The sequence below is a fragment of the Micropterus salmoides genome, unplaced genomic scaffold, assembly GCF_014851395.1.
Source record: "Micropterus salmoides isolate LMB-PRFRI ecotype aquatic unplaced genomic scaffold, ASM1485139v1 Ms_hic_scaffold_3, whole genome shotgun sequence".
NCBI classification, from domain to species: domain Eukaryota; kingdom Metazoa; phylum Chordata; class Actinopteri; order Centrarchiformes; family Centrarchidae; genus Micropterus; species Micropterus salmoides.
In genome coordinates, this window is record NW_024042261.1 from 35,329,190 (window position 1) to 35,352,301 (window position 23,112).

The following is a 23,112-nucleotide window of genomic DNA, read 5'->3' on the forward strand; positions in this document are numbered from 1 at the left end:
AAAGGATTTTAGATGCGTTTGAGGAACAGTTTACACTGTGAGGAGCGCAGTCTGCGTTTCGGGGTATAAGGGATTAATAAGCCAGATAAGTATTGTGGAGCCAAGCCGTGTAATACCTTGTATGTCAACATCATGATCTTGTAATCTTGGAACCTGACCGGGAGCCAGTGTAAGGACTTAAAAACCGGAGTAATATGGTCAGATTTCCTGGTTCCCGTCAGGATCCGGGTGGCAGAGTTCATTAACATTAACCTTTACCCTAACCTTACCTTTAACCCAATTGTAACCTGAACACTATAACCACGTCTTAACCCTCAATAAGCTCTCTACTCGTAGGAACATCAATTTTTGCCCCCCATCGGTTAGTGTGCATTCAGCTTAAAGTCCCCACTGGGATATAAAAAAAAGCATGAAACACACACACACACACACACACACCAATCTATCTAACTGAAGACACAAAAGGTAATTACTTAATGGATTGCAGCTGTATGACAGTTTTCCCTTTCACAGTGTTTAGATATGAATCATATACGTTCCATCACTTTAGCTTCATTAATAGTGTCAATTCATCCAGCATGCACGTGGATGAGCAGTGTTAGTTAGCAGATCCAGGCAGCCAGTTAGTGTGATTAATGACTTGAACAGACGACAGAGTAAACACACTGCTGTTACATGTACACACACATGGATATATGTAAAGACATATTGCAGTTTTACACACAAGTGTATAGAAGCACTGCTGAGGGATCAGGGGACTGGTGGCAGAATGCCTTACATCATCACTTGATGAGTAAGTATTGGTGTGTGTGCAGCAGAGGATCTAAAAAGTAATGTAAACATGTTTATGTTTAATGTTCAAGAACCCTGGTTAAATCTTTAATCTCTAAGGGACTAACGGCACCCCAAGGCTGCGCTCGGACCGACATGAGCCTCTCCAATAGCCATCCTCTCTGAAGCAGGAAAAATGCCAGTGTCTACTTGTGTGGCAAACACAAATACATATCACTCTTTGCTAGGTCTGTTGTTGTTCCAAAATTATTTCTTGATGGCGGGTACGCTTGTGGGGAAGGGGCTTATATGCTTCCATGTGGTATTGAATTGTTAAAATGGCATTATCGTCATCACACAGGTTTGATAAACGTTAGAAATGAATGTGTTGAAAGCGTATTTTTAAGAATTTTATAAGTTCTAATTATCTAGCAGTCGTGTGTTGTTTCAGTGTTATTAATGCTGTAGGAGAAACCAATGTGAGACGCACATTGGCCGCTGTGAACGGGCACTGCACTTGTTCTATGAATGCAATATTCCACAGTTCCTACTTCAACCTATCATCATAAATAGATAGAGAGAGCGGCAGAGATGGAGGAAGACACTCACATACACATCATTCTTTCTTGTTTTTTTATGATTTTGGAGTTTAGTTATTTCCTGTTTTATTTTGAAATGCTCACCTCCTTTCTGTTTCTTGGTTAACTTTACTTCCTGCATTTATGTGTTTTCCCACCTGCGTGACTGTCTGCACCGCCTGAATTATTTCACCTGTGGCTCGTTATCCTCCCCTCACTTGTGTATATTATCTGTGTGTTCCGTTATCTCAGTGCCAGTCTGTCTTTGTCCTTTAGTTAAGTGCTCAAAACCTTCGGCACTGTTTCTCAAGGCCTTTCTTATTTCCCAAATTCTCCTCGACTCGACGAAAAGTCAAAAAAATCTCCTTGATGAAGGAGAATCCATAAGGACTTAGGAAAAGAGGACGGCGGGGCTCAGAGAATCCATCTGCTCTTTTCTAAGCGACGTAATTATGCGACGGCGGATGTTACTGACGTGGCTTGCGATTACGATTTTACCCATTTTATATAGTAAAAAAATCGATCGAAAATCAACCTTGATAATGTGGCAGGCCGCCACAAATAAATCAGTGTGTGGGAAACGCCTACTGTAGAGGTTATCCAGCTTGATCTTTGCCTTTATTAAGGCGAGGGTGTCAGCATATGTGACTGAAGTAAACTTAATTTGCTGAAGGCTGCAGTACATAACGTGAGGCTACACGCTGCAACAATATCCTCACTTTGATCACCTTACAAGAACGCTTCGGTCTCAGTTATTGTTGACAATTTAAGATATATGCATATTAGCAAGTTACGGCATGAGAGAGAAAAGGCTTAATAGCCAAAGGTAACTTACAAGGTGATCAACCTCCTTTATCTGTCATGGTTGGTGATTTATTTATTTTTTATTGTAGAAAACACTTAATGGCTTATTTCAACAACCCGAAACATAAAACGGTGTTGAAACAGTATTAGATTACAAAAAAAAACAAAACAAAACAAAACAAAAGAAAGAAGGTAATTGTGAGTCTTATTAAAGTATCATAATGTGCGTCTGTATTGCAAGGATCTTGCCTGGAAATCGATCTCAGCACGCCATCTTGACGGACATCTCAATTCTTAAAATGCACATCGAGGATCGAGGATCGCGTATCGAATATCGAGTATTGAGGATCGAGGAGGCTTGCTGGAGGAGCTATAAGCGAGCTTACATCGGCGTATCCTTTGCGGAAGTCTTTTCAGCCGCTGAATTGTTGAATGTGATGTGTGGATGGGCAGCAGGATTGTAAAAATGAACATTAAATAGCGGCTGGATGAAGCGTCTCCCCAGTGACACCGCGCGCATTTATGCACAGCCACAGTAACATAAATTAATAATAAAAAATCTCCCAACACGCCGACAGGATCTGGTGTTAATTCATGTTCTGTGTTCTTCTTCACATCCAAACGGTCTTTGTAAAGGGAGTGATGATGAAATGCTCATCTCATCAAGCTGAGGGCTGTAATGATCTCCTGTTTACAGGCAAAAGGCGCATCGCAAAAAAGTGGCAGGCCTAAGTTAGTCTACTGTGGAGCCTAGTGAATGATGAGGCTGCTGTAATCTGTTTTCAACAGATGCTATAATGTTTATTGGAACCTCGAGATGTTTCTACATGTTAAATGTTAACAGACATGTTTCTGGATTGTGGAGAAATTATCTGTAGCTTTTAGTGCCGACAGCTGGTTTGCTGCTCTGACAGAGATCACAGCTCTAACAGTGGACAGATGATGCAGCGGTGCAACAGGTCATATTTAATGGACATCGCTTTAAAATGACGGCTCCGAGGAAAGGTCATCTCATTTCGTTAAATGCCCGTTTCCTCAACTTCTCTCTCCTCGCGTCTCCTCCTCAACTCCTCAAGCTCACATCTTGGATGGGCGGGACTAAAATGCGCCTCAAGGAGGAGGTGGAAATTTGGGAAATGAGAAAGGCCCCTGTTGGATTTGGTTTTCTTATTAGGATGGGTTTCTCTGGACTTGACTTTGCCAGCCTCATCATTCAAGTAAGCCTTTTGATTTATTGTCTTTACCATTAAATCTTTGAACTGCACCTGCTCTGCTTCCGGTGTCTGCTTTTGGGTTCGGTCCCCTGTGTTACCACACTTGCACAACCTTGAAATTGTTACAATGATGAATTGGTAGCATGTCCAGTTGATGCTTTGGCAATAAAGAACACCGTTTTGTCCCAGAAGTCTCTTGTAGTGAAACTGAAATTTAAAGAATGGCTTCCAGTATTTCTTATCCAGGTGTGGTCAATGATTTCTGCAGACACTGACCTATAGATAACTTTAGGACAGACCCAGCTGTGTGTGTCACTCTCTCTCAATCTTTTCTCTCTCCCAACCTCTTTTCTCTCATGGGAATTCTCTCAAGGAGCACAAGACAAACAGCACTTTGGCAACAAGTTGCTGCTTAGCAACACTCAATAAGTAGAGAGATAGACACCCACATACCAACCATCAGGCGAAGCAGTGGATAAGAAATAAAAAAAATCAGAAAAGGGCTTTTATGATGTTTTAGTCCTTCACAACTTCAAACTAATGAAGAGAGCACTAAGCAGTGTCTGCTGTGCACCCTAAAACACATTCACTTTTATTTGTTTCATTCATTCAGCAAAAGCTTTTACACAGAAGTCCACCAATAAACTAGAATCAAGTATTGTGGATGGCCTGCATCACAGCCAGTCAAAGAGGTGGAGGGGATTAAACAACAACAACAAGGCCACTCATTAATATGGGAGAACATTCCCAGTGTCTATGAATTATTTATAAAGACGTGCCAGCTACAGTAAATAGAGACTGTGCAGTAAGTATATAAAAGAGTTGAGTAGTTTCTTTGTAAAAGATAACGTGTTTCTCCGTTTCGTCTTTCTCATCTATTTCCTGTTTCACATACATTTCCACAAGCTGCATATTGGGGTGCATGCAGTTTAATAATATGGACTCGCTGTCAGAGTATGCCCTTACGGATGCAGATGTGATAATTTCTTCCAAAACAGTTTGACAAAAAACATCTTCACACAACAGTTTGCAAAATGATATTAGTCAATGAAGATAGCATATATTTCTCACATGGGAAACTTTTCTGCTGATCAACATAGTCACATGTCAAGCAACTGCATATGAAAACAGTTTTGAGATTCCACAACAGGAAGCAACCCAATACAGCCATTCCTCTACTGTAGAAGCCTCAGTAGCTCTGCTGAAACATCTCTTAGTGTAAAAGACAGATATTTAAAACATGGCTGTGCAAGAAGTAGAAGTACAAATATGTCAGGTGTCATAATGTGTCAGATTTCAGTCCTGCATGGTTGCAAGTGTGATTTTACTACTGCAGCTTCCTTGTCAGACATATGGCAGACTGGTGTAAAGAGCAACTGGTGTATCTGTTTATGGCACTGCCAAACGTCTGGATGAGAGGATGCCTCCATTTCCATCAGGCCGTGAGCAACCACAATCTGATTTCATAGTGCACATATTTATGTGTAGTTTTCCAACAGCAGGGCACAGTGAAAGGAGTTTGTTAGCTTGATGGTGACATGGAGGTGTGCAGTCCGTTGCCTGCGACTTTTCATCTTACAGCTCACCGATATTCTCTGTTGTGTTCCATTCCTACCTTGCAAAAATGAATCGGCATAAAGGTCCTGTGGGAAGAGGCCAGTTTTCTTACTAACTAGGTGCAGAGGTCTAACTGGTGGTGCCTGTTATGAATCTTTTGATATAGAGGGTTGTACCAGGATTTTAAAAGATATCCATTGAGTGACTTGGATAGCTGTTACTGTTAAAACTCCTTCACTTTCTGAAGGTTAAAATTTGGTGAGTATACTGTACATGAGAACCAATAAAAAGCCATTGATATGTACATGTTTAACATGGTCTCTTCTCACACTGTAAGACTAACCCTAACCCTGAAATAACTCCACCAGTACAATTATTCATCTTTACTTCCAGACTCTCCATCATCAGTCACCAAACAGTATGTGGGACATTAGCTATAATAGGACTCGCTGTTTCACCGCATTAATTGTTTGCCTGGCACTCCAGAAAGGAGAGACAATCACACTTCTGGCAAAAAATGCCGTGGGTTATATTGATTTATACAAATGAAGCAGTTTGTTTAAAATTGAACAGCAATCCATACGTGTTTTCTCAAGTAAATTAGCTTGTAATTCAAATAATATTTTAGGTCTAGGGGGTTTAATAAAAGTCACTGAAGCATGACATTTTGCCTTTTAATTTTTAATCAAACCGTTTTAGCAATTTTATGCCGGCGCTCTCCTCCCGCAACATTTTTGTTGATCAGCTGAACATCGGTCCCATCTGCTGGCAGTATTTCTCCTGCTGCCTTTACAACATTACAGTGCATCTGTTGTAGACCCCATGTACCGATGATACATGTGCATATGAATATGCTAGCTGGATGATGTACACACCAGTCACTGCATTTGTATTTGGTATTTATCTCCATTTAGATTGTCTGCATTTTGTCCACATTGTACCGCTTATTCCATGAGGGTTATTAGAATAGCAATTATGTTTCTGCTCTCTCCTTGACCTCCATCAGACACAGGATGAGTTGGTTTGGAAGATTTGTTTTGTGTCTGGCAACTTGTAGAGATCACATAACTTGAGATCACGGTTTGACACAAGCAGTACTCAACATGCGTTACTATGAAAGACATGTTTTGAGAAGGCTGTCAATATTAAGTTTATCTTTTTATTACATCTTCAGTAGGAACATTGATTTATTTTTACAAAAAGGTCAGTCATTTCCTAGAACAGCGGGCCACTGCCGCAGGAGGAGGAGTCTCACAGGAGGAGACTGCATCTGTTTCTCTGTGTAGACACCCCATCCAATCTACGCACATATCTAGAAAAAAACTTTAAAAAAAGACGCAGATGTTTCTCTTTTTGTCGCTTTCTTGGTTTCTGGTATACTTTATGTTGATCTCCTGGCCATCATAATATCAGAAAAAGTTATCCCTGGTGTCCACTGGGACGAGACCTCACATGATGAAGCACAAATAACAAAGGGAGACTAACAAACACTTTCACTCTCTCTCTCCTTCTCTCAAATACACAAACCCTCATTAGGATGAAGATAGGCTAAATCAGGGAGCAAATTGGTCTCTCAACAATCATTTTCTTTATGCCTGCCGAGCATTGTTCTCTTGGAAGAGACAATCAGTGTCAGTCGACAGAGCAGAGACACACAGAGAGGGAATGGGAGAATGTCATGTTAAAATTCAGCGACCCAAAAAGACAGTCTTAAAAATGCAAACAGAAAATCTTTCTGTGGTCCCAACACCGCTTCAGGAGCTTGACAGGAGAAGAGTGCGAGTACGTGACTGAAAATTAGAACAAGGATTGTCAGAGCTGCTAGTGAGCTCAAAGCTTCAGAATCCACTGATCCATTGTGATTCTGGTAAAATGAAACCACAAAGACAAAGTTGATTGACCTTCCTTTGTTAGTCGGAGCTTATGTCACACAAACTTTCGTTGATGGGTTGAAAACACTCTCAAATCAAAATATCTGCAATGAATACAGCACTAAGCAGGATCTACCTTCATCCTTCCCTAACTGCCTTTTGAACATTTTCCCTTGCACTTCTCACTTACTACATCACCAGTACAGAGTCATAGTAATACTGAAAGAAATCTATAAGCACCTATGAACATAACTGCACTGGTAGCACTGTTACTAGAACTGGTGCTTTCAATGTACAATAAGTCACACGAGGAAAGGGCTTCAGCTGAATGACTATAATGTAAAAGCAGATGTTAAATAGGGCGGATAGAAGGAAATAGAAGCAAAAAAAGAAAAGTGAGGCTGCGTGTTTGCTCAGAATTCAGAGTGCTGTTCTATTGTATTCTGTTCCATAGATCGTTTCAGTCCTGAGGCTGCTGCCAAATCGCTGCTCAGTCAGGGATTTACAGCTGTGCATGTGAGTCTGCAGTCGGTCCTTAGTTGCATACATGCCTATTTTCTGTTCTATGGTGCTGTGTGTTGTACTAACTGACCTCCATCCTTCAGTACTAACTGGCCTCTATTGCCTCTATTTTTAGCTCTCACCTTTCCAAACTTCTCTTCTATGTCTAGGTATTTGGGCATTTGTACTTGAATTATGGAAATTTAGAGAATAGACAATTTTAGACACTACAGACTATTTTTTGAACAGATGATTTTTGCAGCTTTATAATCTAAACCAAGTAAAATACTGAATGTCAAAGTTTCCCTGCTGTCACTCGTCACTGGTTTGTGAATGTGCCTCAGTTCCTCTGAGGCACATTCCCAAACCAGTTTGTTTCACTACAGGCAGGCTGCCATTTCACACCACTAAGCTGCTGCAACTGACAGTTTGGAGAGATGAATTCTGGTTATAATCCTACTTTGAATGGTCATTTAACAGCAAGTATGCAGCAACTGGCTAACAGTGGATCATTTAAGACCTGTAAGGGAAATCATTAAAAAATGAGCCTACAAAATGCAGAGAATTACATTGTAGGATTATCAGCAGTCAGTGTGTCCATGCCATGGACATGGAAAAGTATAGTGAAAACATTTACATCCTCACTATACAATATAGTAATTGGGCGCTCATGTTGTAGCTGCAGTTTTGCTACTCTGTAATTTAACTCATTATTCTGGATGGCATTTTTTATCCATCGGGAAATGTGACGGTGCAGTGGATAAGACACATGCCTTTAGTGTGAGAGACCCGGGTTCGCATCGACTGTGAGACACCAGTGCGTCCCTGAGCAAGACACTTAACCCCTAGTTGCTCCAGAGGCGTGTGACCTCTGACATATATAGCAATTGTAAGTCGCTTTGGATAAAAGTGTCAGCTAAATTAATAAATGTAAATGTAACATAACATTCTGCAGGGGAGGCCAAAAGAGAAGATGGTGGCTGACATTACCACAGTCCATTTCATCGCTCTTGTTCTCCTGATGTGTCATTGTCGTATTGGTTCCCTTAAGGCCTATAGCTTGGTGTTAACATGTTTCTGTCTATCAGATTAGAAAAAGCATTTATTTTGGTTCTCTATGAGATTTGAAAACAACTATTTCTCAACATCTATCACACAAGTGATTTGTACGATAGTGCAGGTTAATATAAACTGAATGACTTGCTAAAAGGGGAAGGCTTGTTTAAGTGTTTAAACACCCCAACAAGTGTGAATACAGAAAAAAAATGAATATATTTTATGATATATATGTACAAAACAACTCTGAAATGACTGACATTCATACACTCCACAGTTGTTTGTTGCTTTTACATTTCAAAACACTGAATTTGAATTCGAACTGAAGTGAGGATGAATGACGAGTTCCTGAATACTAGATTCATTTCAGTGGTGTTTTGGAGGAGCAGGCGTCTCTCCTCAACTTGTTTACTGGGTCACAAGGGATCAGCAAGAGTGAGTTTACCATAAATGCATAACTGGCATTGAGTATCTGCCAGTGGTACAGTAATTATGAAACATGGTGACTATACAGAAATAACTGTTTTACATATTCTCTTCTACAATACGATGCATAATATATTTCATTTAGTCTTTTTTTAGATCAAAGTGATGCATTCCAAACAACAGAACAGTTTTTTATCCGCTTGTCTTCAGTTTTGCAGTCAGATTCTGTTAAATTGCATAGGTATTCTGCCCAGTACTCAAAGCGGTATTTTGTTTTGAGTCTTAACACCTGTATAACTGCACAGAGAAGCAAAGCCACATGAATAATTTACTACAAAGTTCCACTGGATCGACTCCACATTTTCAGGCAAAAACCGATCTCAGTGACAGGAGGGAAAGAATGATGTTAACAGAAAATGTTCTATTGCTCCTGGTCTTTAATAGAGAGAGAAAATAACTAGTTTTTATTCAACAAGAGACTGTATCTTGCACAAACTTGTAGTCACGAGCCACAGCTTTACAGCCTCCCACCAAGAAACTCAACTAAAGCAGTTATAAACTTCGCTGAACCACTTCAACAGTAGATTTGAAGGATGGAGAAACATTTTTCCTTTTAATTCCCTACACAGGTTCTTCAGATCAGTCCAGGGATTTGACTCAACAATAATGGTTAAGGTATAATAAGGTATTTTGATATAAAATATGAGGAACATAGTGCTGAGTAGGTGTTCACTATGAGATGTGTGACATAATAATAAAATGAGCTTAAAGAGAAATCATATTTATTCTTGATGATGTATGTTTTTTGTTTTTCTCCTGTAATTTCGTTATTCTCTCCTCTCCTGAAGCTACAGCACAGATGGTAACACAACATCTGTCTCGCCTAATACTAACTTTTCCACTATCCATCTCACTGTAAGCTGATTCCCCAGCTGCTGTTCTTTTTCATGTGTTATCTTAAGTAAAGATAATTTAACTCCATGACACCAGGACGCTCTTTGCTCACATCCATCCATCATCCTTTTATGTCCTGAAGCAGTGGATCTAACAGTGTAATAAGAAACAAAATGACTCTTTTGACAAGGAAGCACTGCCCACTCTGCCCCAGCAGGTAGAGGAGACCTTTCTTTGCATTTCATTCTTTGTACACATGGCAGACTACACTAATAGGTCAGTCTAACAAATAATCATATCTATTCTCACATCTTAACCTTTAAGAAGTCTTAAACGTGAACCTAGGATCACTGATGTAACCATCATGACGTTGAGATAGCAGCAGGTAAAATGCTGACACCAGCTTCGTCTGAAAAAACAACCAGTACCGTACAAAATGTAGCAATCAGGGAAACATACAATGAGCTTTACAGACCAACAACAGCAACAGATCCCAACTAAGCTTCCCAAAAGAATAAGATCCCATTTTTTCAGGTGTTTCTTAAAACAAAATTAAATGCAAAATAGACTTGCTAAAACGCTGCTTTAACTTCAAAAATAAAAGGAAATATTAGGAGAGCAAATAGGAAAAGATAGGCCTTGGTAGGCTGCAAGGGCCTTTGGAGTAAAAATGGCAACTGCAAAAAGCTGAAAGGAATTTGTAATTGTTAGAGATTTAAGAGGGCCAAGGTGTGGGTTCATTTAGTCCAATTTAGTCCAATGAAATACACAAGTCCATCGTTTCAAGTTCATATGTATCCTGCTTCATATTCAATGTACTTTTTTGAGTCAAATACCCCCTAAAATCACATCAAGGGGCAACATATGGTGCAATGCTCAGCACATGTTCAGATCAACTTTAAACATTCCACGATATAACATTTTTAAGACTGGATCTGAAACATTACGTTACCAAACAGTGTCAAGAGTCAGAGCCGAGACTCCAGCCTTGCCCACAGAGGTTTGCCATTTTTAACTTCATCCAATATTTCACTTTCTAAAATATGGTAATTTGCCCTTTTCATGTCCTCTCTATTACTGGAAACACCTCGGAGACTTCGAACTTCATCAATTTTACACACATGCTCCGACGCTACACTATAGTTAATTCAGCGGTGCAGCATGACAAAATTATAAACGCAACACTTTGGTTTTTGCACCCATTCATCATGAGCTGAACTCAAAGATCTAAGACTTTCTCTATGTACAGAAAAGACCTATTTCTATCAAATATTGTTCAAAAATCTGTCAAAATCTGTGTTAGTGAGTTAGTTGCTGAGATAATCCATCCATCTCACAGGTGTGGCATATCAAGATGCTGATCAGACAGCATTGGTATTGCACAGGTGTGCCTCAGGCTGGCCACAATAAAAGGTCACTTGTTTGCAAAAGTGTTGCATTTATAATTTGTTCAGTGTACAACAATGTCACATCTGGCTGATGAGAACAATTCAGCTGACACACACACCAGCATGTGTGTGCACATACACACAAATCATTTTGAACAACTGAGAACAGAATAAGGGAGATTGGAGATGGCAAGAGACAATAAGGAGAGAGGTACGGATAGCGCATACTATAGAAAGAGAAAGACGGAGAGAAATTGGAGATATAATAAGAGCGTGTGTGTGTCGGGGTGGTGGTTCATGGGGACAGTAATTGAGTCCTGTTGCAGTTTCTTTCTGGATTCCTGATAGCTTGACAACTCCTCAGCTCCATCAGCCAGCTCAGGGTGAGGAGAGCTGGATTAACAGAGACCCAGAATAGATGCGAGTGCGCACACTCACACACACACACAATGAATTTGAACATTAATTACCACACAGATAGGCCATTATGCATGAACACCACACACCCGCAAATATAAAAGTAAAGTAGAGAAAAAGATATACACACATGGATTATGTTCATTAATTATCTTCACCTCACACACACACACACACACACACACACACACACACACGCACACACATTAAATTAACTAGTGCAAAGCAATACAAAGGCACACACATCCACACAGTAATGGCCCCACAATGGCGCCCATTCATCACAACTTGGCCATTGGTTGCCTGGGGATATAACTAATGAGCCATTGCTTTTGCCCAGAATGCATTGCTATAGCCCTCAAACTCTTGGTAACTGGTCGCCACGCGCGTGTGACCCTGCATGTTTGTGTTCATGTGTCTGTATGTGCATATTGGATCTCAAATTGTATTCTATTTCTCAATGTACTTCATCTGCACTGTATACATCTGATTGTTGAGTGTACTGTGTGTGTGCACAGTGTCAGTTCATGTGAGTGTGAGTCAGAATGGCCCATTTGTTAGAAAATTGATGAAATCTAATAATCACACTCTTCTTAGTCAGTGTTTTCTCTAAATCCCTCAGCAGTATCAATATAAATCTATATATTAAATTAATATATTAGATAATCATATTTTAAAGGTAAAAAGTGTTGCAGGATGTCTGTTGCAATATACACACAGATCTCAACTGTCACATAATTGCTTTTCTGCTGGGAAACACACAAGCAACATACGTTTGGTGAGAAACATACATTGACATGTAATTTGCCTTCTGCAATTACAGCACACAGTCTCACTAATGATTTCAACTGTGAAAACAGCTGTACGTACTGTTTCTCTCTGTCACTACGTCTATCAAGCTTTCTCTCTCTCTCTCACACACACACACACACACACACACACACATTAGCATGTAAGTAAAAAGAATCAAAACCAAAGCTGACACCATCTTTTCTACAGTTTAAATTCTGCAGGCTGAGGGTTCCCTGCTGGGTGCCAGATCACTGAATCACAACCCACATCTCAAAATTTATGAAATTGCTGCTCTTGTGACTGGTTTTGTAGAAGAAACCTTTGATACAACTAACTTTAAGTGAGGTTAAGTTTGTCCTCACAAGAGGAGGCAATTTAAATTATCCACTGATGCTTGTGGTTGTTGACTTTGTAAGGGGAAGTTTTCTAAAAGCTGTGAGTTGTAACGTATACTGATGTTTATACTGTATTAGACATTAGCTAGTAGCCAACTAGCTACATGATAGAAATACAATTCTCCAAGGTACATCTCACAACAAGAAAACTGAGGTGGATCTGATCCAGAAAACAGTGTGTGTTAAGCATGCAATCTACGTCTTAAAGCTTGAGACTTTTGACTCTACACCTCTTCTTCCCTGCCTCCTCTCGATGCAGTATTTGGCCAAATTTCTGTGAAACCCAAGAGAAGGAAATATGAGCAGAAAAACTAAAAAGCAAAACTCACCACTAGTCTCAGGTGCTCCTTTTTCAACTCTTGATCTGCATAGAGTTACTCACTGGCAAGCTGCAGAGAGAGAGAGAGCGAGAATAACAGATGAGAGGATCTCACTTTTGATGTTGTTTTAAACATTTCACAGCTAAGACAGAGGCAAACCGCAGACACACATGAGGAACAAAAAGAAAACACACCAAGCTTCTAGCATTAATATTGAGTACCACATCCCACATAAGCTCAAGGACAGAGGACAGGGAGAAAGATAGAGAGAGTGATGAACAAAAGGAGACTGACAGATGGCAGGAATACAGAAAGTGAGAAGGGAAGAGAGTAGAAAAAGAGGGATATGGGACAGTGATTAGGTCTCATTTTTGAAGATGTCAGTTAATTAGATGAGCAATTATCTCCAGAGATTGGCCACGGATAATAAGCACAATCACAAATACACACACAAACTGAAGTATGTGTGTGTGCGCAGTTTTTTCCACCAGCGAGTTGATAATAACAGCTGGCATGAGAATAGAGGGACGAATGGAGTGATGAAGAGAAGCAGCGTGATACAGATGTTTCGGTGTGCTGATTTATTGGGTTGATTGTGGCCTTTTTATTAAATATCAATAATTGGTGAGATTACTCTCTGACCACAGCCACATAAAAACTGTTTCTAACTTGTGATGAAATTCTGCTTTACAGAGCCGGTAAACCTGAAGGAATTTTATTAGTGCTTTAGTGTCTCACAGTGGCCCACAAACATTTTTATGGGCTTTTCCACTCAGTCTGCAATAACATTTTCAGGGTAACGTGGACTGACAGCAGAATATTCCAGGATACACATTCAAGTATTTGATGCTAATAGATTTATTGATGCATATAAATTTGGGGCGGCTCAGGAGGTAGAGTGGTTTGCCCGTTAACTAGAAGGTCGGTGGTTCAATCCCCCGGCTCCTCCAGGCTGCATGTCAAAGTGTCCTTGGGCAAGATACTGAACCCCGAATTGCTGCTGGTGGCTCTTCCGCCAGTGTGTGAATGTTAGGTTCTTTTTGAGCACTTAGGCTCAGTGTATAAATGTGAGTGAATGGTGAATGCAGATGTAGTGTAAAAGCGCTTTGAGTGGTCGAAAAGACTAGAAAGGCATTTGCATAAATTTAATATATTCTAAACCTGCATCTATAAATTGTTCTTTCTTTATTACCATCTATGGTCAGACTCCTTATTTTTGTATTTGTATATATATATATATATATATGTTTCTCTTTTTAGGAATTATTCAATAAGGTATATTTATTCATGGAAAAATATTGTAATTTAGTTTTGTCATGTCCCCAGAGAATGAATGAACTATGTTCATGGGCTGGATCCAGGACCCGATCCATGAGGTACCTGGTAAATTTTTTTTTAACTTTACCACCAGGAGGTTCCCCTCAAACTGCGAACAAATTTGTGTTCTGTGTCAAAAAGTGGATAGTGTGCACATCCAGCCAGGTGCAGGACAGTGAAAAAAACCTTGTAGGTCAAAACGTTGCATCAAGCTTGCAAATTTTTGTGTTTTCAACTTCTCCTTTCCCAACAAAATGTAAATAGGTGGGACAAATTTCACCTCTTATTTTAACAGAAGATGAACATAATGTTTACGGTTAAATTTATTTATTTACATTTGTTTTTTGCCAACTTAAGGCTCCATTAAACAACTGATCAGAGGAGGATGAATTAAGAGATAGGCTACTGAGGGCTGCACTGTATACAATAAACGACAAAAAGAAAGTAGCTGCATTTCATGTATTGTGTCCAGAAAGCAGAGCATCCAGCTACTGATTTGAGACATAACTGGAGAGTTAAAGTCGTCCATCGCTCTTCACAAGGTCTTAACCTCTATTAGCAGGTTGATGAAGCCTCTTCTTCACTCTGTCAATAGCTCTTTATTGGCTGAGAGGGACGGATGGTCGGATAGATGACCTACTGCTCTGCAAGGGTAACTCATCTGATACGACTCAGTGGATCGACACGTTGTAAACACACACACTGACACAAACAAACACGCAGACACACAAGCACAGGCATGTACGTTACTTTCTTATAGGGCTGCACAATTAATCTAATCACAATCGCAATGTTGCCATGTGTGATTACATAACCGCAAAAAGTGTGCAATTTAATAAAACAGTAAAGGTGTGTGTGTGACTCTCTCGCTGCAGTCTGCTCATTATCTCCGCCCACACCGGGCTCTTGCATGTGCCTCTAAAAACATATAAGCCTATGTACAATGAGAAATATGATTTACGAGCATTGTGCCAGTTACTTTTAAGACAACAACCTACCATAACCCCCTGTGACAGAGACAGAGAGATGTCGGCAGCAGCTAAAGCGGTAAGACCGAAGAAAACGGGGAGAATATAAGGAAGGTTTTGGGTTTGGCTCGCTGCCATTTAACGTTAGCTGTATCGGTGCCTTTAGTTCTTCAACATGTTCAACTTTTCACAGAGCCGACTTTCTTGTCAGTCACTTTTCGTCAACTGATCAATCACAGCCTGGATGGGGCGGGACATTAAAAAAAGTTTGACGTGCTACAGCAAATCATTAAATGTTGAACAATAGCCTATATGATTATTGATAAGTTAGTACTTAGCATTAACAAATTAGAGACCAATGTAGAGCCTTTTGCTTGCACAAGGATTTAATGAATAAAAACAACCCACAGAAATGAAAAAGCTGTAACTGGATATAATATTCAACTAGTGGTAAAAATTATTATATGTATATATAATTTATATATAAACTATTGTATGAAATTCTAATGAATGTAGTATTTAATATATTATTGTTATACTAACAGTAAACTATTAAATAAACATTATACTCTTTATTTAATACACTCATGTACAGTTCCTCCTCCAGGTTGTGGATGTGCTCCTTCTAGCTGCCTCCTCTGTAGAGCAACACACTCCCCTTGTACTGTTTTACATCTGTTTTACTTGTTATTTTTATAAATATTGTTATTGTTTAACTTTGCTCAAGTTGAGAAATACACATTTTGTGCATTTTACTTGATATTTAAGCAAGTAGACTCATTGTACCATTTGCTCTATTATAATCAAATCGCAATATTGTCCACAAGAATCGCAATAAAAAAAATATGACTTTTTCTCCAAATTGTGTAGCTCTACTTTCTTTCTGCCTTCACTGGAATTTATCCTTTTCATTCAGCAAGAGTACATTCACGTGATGATTTAGATAACGTTTACCAGATTAATTAATTAATGAAGTAATCTGGTAAACAGTGTGATTATCATTAGTCTTCCTTAAGCTTCAACCATTATGTCTGTAAAAATTACTTGTGGATCAGGCCCTGGGTGGTGTGTGTACATTTTAAGATGTCTCATTGAGGTTTAGACCTTGAGAGTGAGGACATTTATGGAATCCAGGAGTGTTTGCCTCTTAAAATGGCTGCTGGAGGGTAATATTTGGTAAATATTGATAATTTTTATAATTAATAGCTGTAAAATTATGTATATGTGTGTGTGTAATGCTCTCTGAAACACACATGCTTTTGAAACTGTTGCCTTGATCACAGTGGACAATGTTAAGTGCTTCACAGGCCTCAGGTGTGTTTAAATGTGTAATTAAAGGGCTGTGACCTTGTCTGTGATCTAATAAACATCAGGTTTTTTCTTCCACTCCTCTCCTCCTCGTTCTTCTCTCAGGCCGTGGATGACGTAAATGTCTCGGCTAAAGGTTGACACCAATATGTTCGTTATGGAGGCATTCATCAAGAGTGGAGACGCTAAAGTTCACTGCCAAATAATCTCCTTGTCTGAGCCGTCTCTCTAATCGCTGTGCTCTTTTACCCTGCATAACTCCTTCCTTTGTTTCCTCAGCTACATGGTAGTACAGTTCAGTTATGCATCACCTCACCTCTCTATGCCTCTTTATCTCTGTCTCCCCTTGGAACCATCTGACAGTATTTCTAAAGGTCGAGTCACGCAACATATTGAAAATGACACCCACTAAACTGCACCAAAAAACAATATGTTCTTCAATAACAAATCTATCCAATACATTTTCTAATTTGGCTGAATGTTGGGTGACTGTGGCAACAAAGCTCCTTTTTCTCTACATGTCCAGAGATGTACTGGGAGTGAAATTCAGCCCGGGACTGAGCTTTTATGCAAGCGCCCCTTGGGGGCACGGAGAAAGATTTTTTTCACTTATTTTAATACATATAGTGTTTTTGTTGTATACAGTAAATCAGATTAATACTGAAGACCTTCAATAAACTTTATGATGACTGAGTGCTAAATTATACTTAAATATCATCAAAAACTACAATGCTGTACCATAAAATAGAGCAGTGTGTATATGTGTGTGCATAAAAACAAATACCTCATCTTCAGCTCTGAAGATTTTCATCTCATTTTCTAATTCTATCTATGCATCATATGATTGCCTACTCAGCCCTACAAACTGTCCCAGTACCTGTCACTGTTTTATCTGGTTCCACTGACCTTCTCCTGCTTCTCTTCCTCATCATTCTCCTGCAACACCTCCTGTTTCTCCTCCTAATTCCTCTCCCTCCTTATCAACATGACTGGGGTCATTATCACCCTGTCCTTCTCCATCACCGTAGACATATAGGATGTTGTCACTCAGGTTTAGGGATCCTGCTGTGAATAGTCAGGTGGTTTGTGTGTGACTGTAGAGAGCATCACAACATAGCGGATGAGGCAAAGCAGTGAAAGGTCTAGAGTGAAGCAATTTTCAGGAGAAAATGATCTCTTCTGTCCTCCACAGCTCACTGTTAACAATTTCCATCACTGCAAAAATCAATCACATTATGACAGAGTTGTTGACTTTCTCTCTCCAGGGGAGGTTTTTCTGGGATCCAAACTTGGCTACAACAGTCTCAAACATGCTTCTCTTTCTTTTTAACCAAACACGATTAACCAAATTTGACTATCTTCATATCGTCTTTTATCAGTCATTGGAGCGTTTCTGACCCAACACGTACGTCAAAAAACATTCTTCCATGTTGTGCGGCTCACTGAACGTGTACATTACTGTCACTAATCTTAATGGAAACAGACTTTACATTAAGAGGCTGTCACACATGGACTACTGGTCACCACAATAAACATTTGTGAGTGAGAAAGCTCTAATAACCAGACAAAAAACAGCTTTAAAACAATCAACTTTATCTCACATTTAATTTAAAATTCCTGCTTCCTATCTCAAGGTGGTTACTGTCACAGTCTAAGTAGCTTAAAGCAATAAACAAAATGGGGGGAAAAATCTATTGAGTGAAATCCACTGGGTAAGAAAGCAATACTCTCATTGATGGTATCACCACCTCCTCTACACCAAGCCACAAAAAAGGTCGCTCTAATTTACTAATTGGAAATAGCTGCAGTATCGGCAGTTTGTTTGTGCAGCCTCAGGTTTTCATCAGCACTTTGCTTTTCATGTAATAAATTGGATATATTTTAAAAGCGTTTCTGGCTTTTGGAAAAAAATTGACAACTATCTGAATTTGTCCCTAGAAGAGGGGGACTGTGCAATAAATACAGCTGTGATCATCCAGAAAAATGTAACAAAGTCTTACACAACAAATAATAGCAATCTGTAAACAAGCACTTAATTGGGTCAACAGGTTTTTATAAGGTGCAACAGTACTGTTTCTAACTGAGACCTAATTTGAAGCTTGAGAATGTGTCCAGTAGAAATGTTTTTGACCAAGACTTTCCTGCATCCCCACCCCCCGTCTGAATGTCCGCCTTAATTTAAATACAAATACTTGCAGCAAAGGTGTAGATGGACCCATTATGTAAAAAAGATGGGAGCAATAAAATCACTTGAAGTTGTGGAGGTTTAGACAGACAAGCAGGAGAATAGATGGCTACATGCATGCATACATATAGGGTCATAATGCAACAGCGAAAAAAAAAAAAGTGGCACTCTGAAAACACACGAAAAGCTCTTTACTCAATGTATTCGAAAAACCCACAGGTTTCAGGGAGAGCAGACAGAGATCTGCAGAAAATTAAATGCTGCTCTCACAGTTATCACAGAGAAAGCTACGCTGCAATGCTTTTAATTTATTTGTCCTGACAAGTCCATTGGCTGGAATCTCTTTGTAAATTTGTTCATGCTGCAACTGTCAGTGACCCAGCACTGAACCATGGGTGGTGAATGTCAACACCACTGACTTTGGTTGACATCACGTGATGAGAAGGAGATTAAAGAGAGTTGAGGGCTGTGATTAAGGCAGCAAGAGATAACTTTAAATTAAATTCACTCCCAGACCCTCCAGACCACTCACTAGTGAAGCAAAACACAGTTTGTAAGAAGAACACTAAAACTAAACTCCTGTCAGCAGTCATGAAGAAAGGGGGGTCACCAATATTCAAAAGTCACTCCCACAGGGACTAACACAACAGCTGATTGAGTGTTGCTCATTCCCAGTGAAGATATTCTTGGCCAATCTGGAGAATCAACCTGGCAGCTCTGTGCTCACTTCTGTAAGATTTACCAAGTGAAGGAGCCCAGATGGACATGCATTAAACAACAGACCACAATTCTAACAAATTCTACTGTGACAATGGACAGAATTACTTAACTTGACTTGTGTTGTTGAGGAGACAACAGTGGAGACAGAGAAAATTGTCAACGAAATATTCTTTCTCTCAATGTGCTGTCTTCTCTGGGGAGTAAAATTTCAGCAAACAAGACTAAGAGTCTACAGCTACCCTAGCAGCTCTGTGAGGCAGTATTTCAGGGGTCGGCAACCTATGGCACGCGTGCCAGCAAGGGCTCGCAGAGACATTTTATTTTACATTACTCAAACCTACAATATTCACATATGCCACTACGTTGTTTAATATTACATTAAGTTAGTGAAAAACCCATCATGATTAATTCGTTTTGACATTATTATTAAGGTTGTCAAAATAATAGAAATATAGAAAAAATAACTTATATTTTAATGCAGGATTAATCATAGTGGGGTACTTTATTATCCGTGACCTGACTGGCCGACCGGCCGGTCAGCTGTAGAAGTACAGTGGTGGCTTGCAAACTGAGGAGGCAGGTGTCATCCTAAAGTTTCTTGAAGATCTTCAATACCACGAAAACACTATAAGTATTTAAATAAAAATTGTTGTGACATTGTTATTGCATATGAACAGTGGAAAAAAAACGTTATGGGAAATTAAGATGTTTAGCTAAATAAGTTTGTTTATTATCATTGATGCACTGATCTTCCAAAATCTATTTGAATTAGAATATTTGAAATGCTTATAACGACAAATATTGATGTACGTGATATATTACGATTCATTCGATTAATTCATCACAAAACTACAAACAAGTTACAAAACTTGTAATTAGTTAGATTATTTTTTTATTGCTTGACAGCCCTATTTCTTATATGTCTATTATTATTATTATTATTATTAACAATGTCAAAGTCCAATTAAAATCTGACTAACTATCGGTGCATAAATTAAAAATAAATGACATGTGCATTAACAAACACTGCTGGCACACTGGATGTCTTCATCTTTGTATTCTGGCACTCATCACAGAAAAGGTTGCCGACCCCTGCAGTAGTTAGTCACAGTAGTGCTTAAAGCTAAATGGTAAAGTCAGCATGCTAACATGCTCAAAATGAAAATGTTATCAAGCTAATGTCATTAGGTGATGTTAACCATGTTCATCATCTTATTTTAGCATGTTAGTATGTTCAATTCATACAAAGTACAGCTGAGGATGATGGGAATGTCATTAGTTTTGCAGGTATTTGGTCCTAAACCAAAGATGTGGATACATTTAAATTCTGATCTGATGATGGTGCTAAATGAAAAGCCAGGGATCACCAGAATGATTACAAATCATCCAAAATTGAGACATAAATGTCTGTAACAAACTTTGGAGCAATCCATGAGCTGCTGTTTTTGGTAGATGAAAAGTCAATGTATCTCCAAAGCCATTGGGATTCACCCTTCTGGGCTCGATGGGCTATTATCCATCCAATGATTGGACAGATTTTTCAGTCAGGGCCAAAGCGGTGGATCGACCATTCCTAGAGTTACCCTGCTAGTGTGGCTTAAAATAAACTGTACCTCATTTTGAGACCCATTTAAAATCCTTTAAAGACCCACATTTTGACACTCTTCCTTTAGACTACTACTAAGCCACGACTGTGCATAAGCCCAACAAGGCCAGAACACTAAAAGCTCACCAGTTTAAATCAAATGCTGTGAAATTAAAGTAGGCTACTTTAAATGTAAATTTCGTTTGGAAATGATCTTTATTTTTGACATTAAAACCTGAATGCAGATCTCTTTAATCACCAAACTCGGTGGGACATGGATTGAAGCACCAAAAACAATCAGCTTTAAGTACTTTTAACAGTCCTTTTAAACTCAGTTTAGAAAGAAATCAGGGAGCCTAACTTTGATACAGCACTGCCCCTCTGCGCCTTTGAGTAAACCCCTGCTCAGCGATGAAGATATCAGTGGTTATGCTGGGCAGCTTCAAAATGTGAAACTACTCATGTTTATTAAAGGTGTGACTTTGTGTCCATACTGTATGCTGTCTGCCTCTATATTAGTGTTGTGTGCATTTTACAAAAGCTTTAAACAGTTATAGAGTGAATATATTCTAATGCGATGTTTAATGTCTAGTAACAATTAAGAAGAGTTCTACTCAAACTAACTCAAATTTCTCAAACTATCAAACGTCCGACTGGTCAGATATGCAAAGGGTAAAATATTTTAAAAAAGTGATGAACAGATTGCACTAGTGTGTCCATTCTGTGCTCTATAACCCATTTTAAAGCAGTTGGACATTTTACTTTTTACACAGTTTACATCATTCAGACTTTGAGCAATATTCCTCATTTCACAAAATTTCATGGGGCCGGGTCTCTGCTACAGCTGTCAGGTGAACAACATCTGACAAGTGCTTCTGTCAAAGGCAGTTTGACAACATCAGTTTACAACATATTATGCCTTTTCTGTGTTGTAAGACCAACGGTTTCAAAGAAAGGAGAAAGGTCCTTTCTCGGAGGATATAGTGTGAGTGTAACTATAATATGGACATGACTTGGGTCATGGAGAATTGATACTGTTTATCTAAAATCAAGAAATCTTCCACATCAAGAAATCTTCATCACTACAGTCACATTTGAGATGGGAAAGTGCTGTTAAACCCACAAAAACTGTTTAAAAGTATTTCCAGAATTTCTACATGCACTAGTTTAGGTGAAGGTGAATATGAAACTTTGCACCAGGCATCTAAAAGTTTTCTATTTTCTGTAAAGTGCAGGAAATAGGAAAAACCTGAATAAACAAGTGGATAAACATAAGAAACGCAGAAACCTCTGCACAGAATACAAGGGCTCACTAAATGGTTTGATGAGTATACAAACAGTGGGAATCAAACGCTACCGAACCAGTAACAGCAGAGATCATCACCCAACTGAACACCCAAGCTGTTAGACGGCTCTCTCCACCATCATTAAAACACCACATGAGGGAATATCTTGTGGAGTTCATCCCTACATTAAACAGACTTGGAGAATCTATGTAAAGGGGCATTGAAGTAAGAACACCTTACTGAGATCATTCACTCATCTGTAGTTTAATAAAGCACTGAAACGAGTAATAGACAGTATGTGGGACAACGATCACCGACCCGATACACTGAATCCGTATTGCTGCTGATACTGACCTTATTAAGTGGGTCGGGTATTGACCAGGAAGTCACAGGTCACAGTTTTCTCAATTGCTTAAATATAAAAACCAGGCTTTTAAACTAAAATTTCAAAACCAATCATGCCATTTATCATATATTACAGCCTAAACACTATTCCCCTGTTTTGACACATGATTCAGATTTGTTGAACTGTCATTGCAAAACAGTACATACAAATCCCTTCATTTCTCATTGCCTGCACCATGTGGTCATTTAGAAAGCACTAACATTCAATATTATTCACTCAAGCCGCCATAGGTTGAGCTCAATTAGCACACAGCTACCCAGGCAGAAACACAAGGAGTCATAATTGATAACACACCAATCAGTAGATAAAAGGCTTCAGTCAATGTGAAGGAAAAGGTCAAGGACACTGGAGAG

General features: G+C 39.1%; 1 protein-coding gene across 2 annotated transcripts in view; it reads right to left on the reverse strand.

The window, feature by feature from the left end:
- The window catches only part of slc8a2b (solute carrier family 8 member 2b), a 170,977-nt gene that overhangs the window by 69,224 nt on the left and 78,641 nt on the right, over positions 1-23,112 (reverse strand). For both annotated transcript variants that reach the window (XM_038693590.1, XM_038693591.1), the window contains one exon: positions 12,994-13,053. The gene's annotated coding sequence lies outside the window, so the exon portion shown is untranslated. The remainder of the gene's footprint in view (positions 1-12,993; positions 13,054-23,112) is intronic.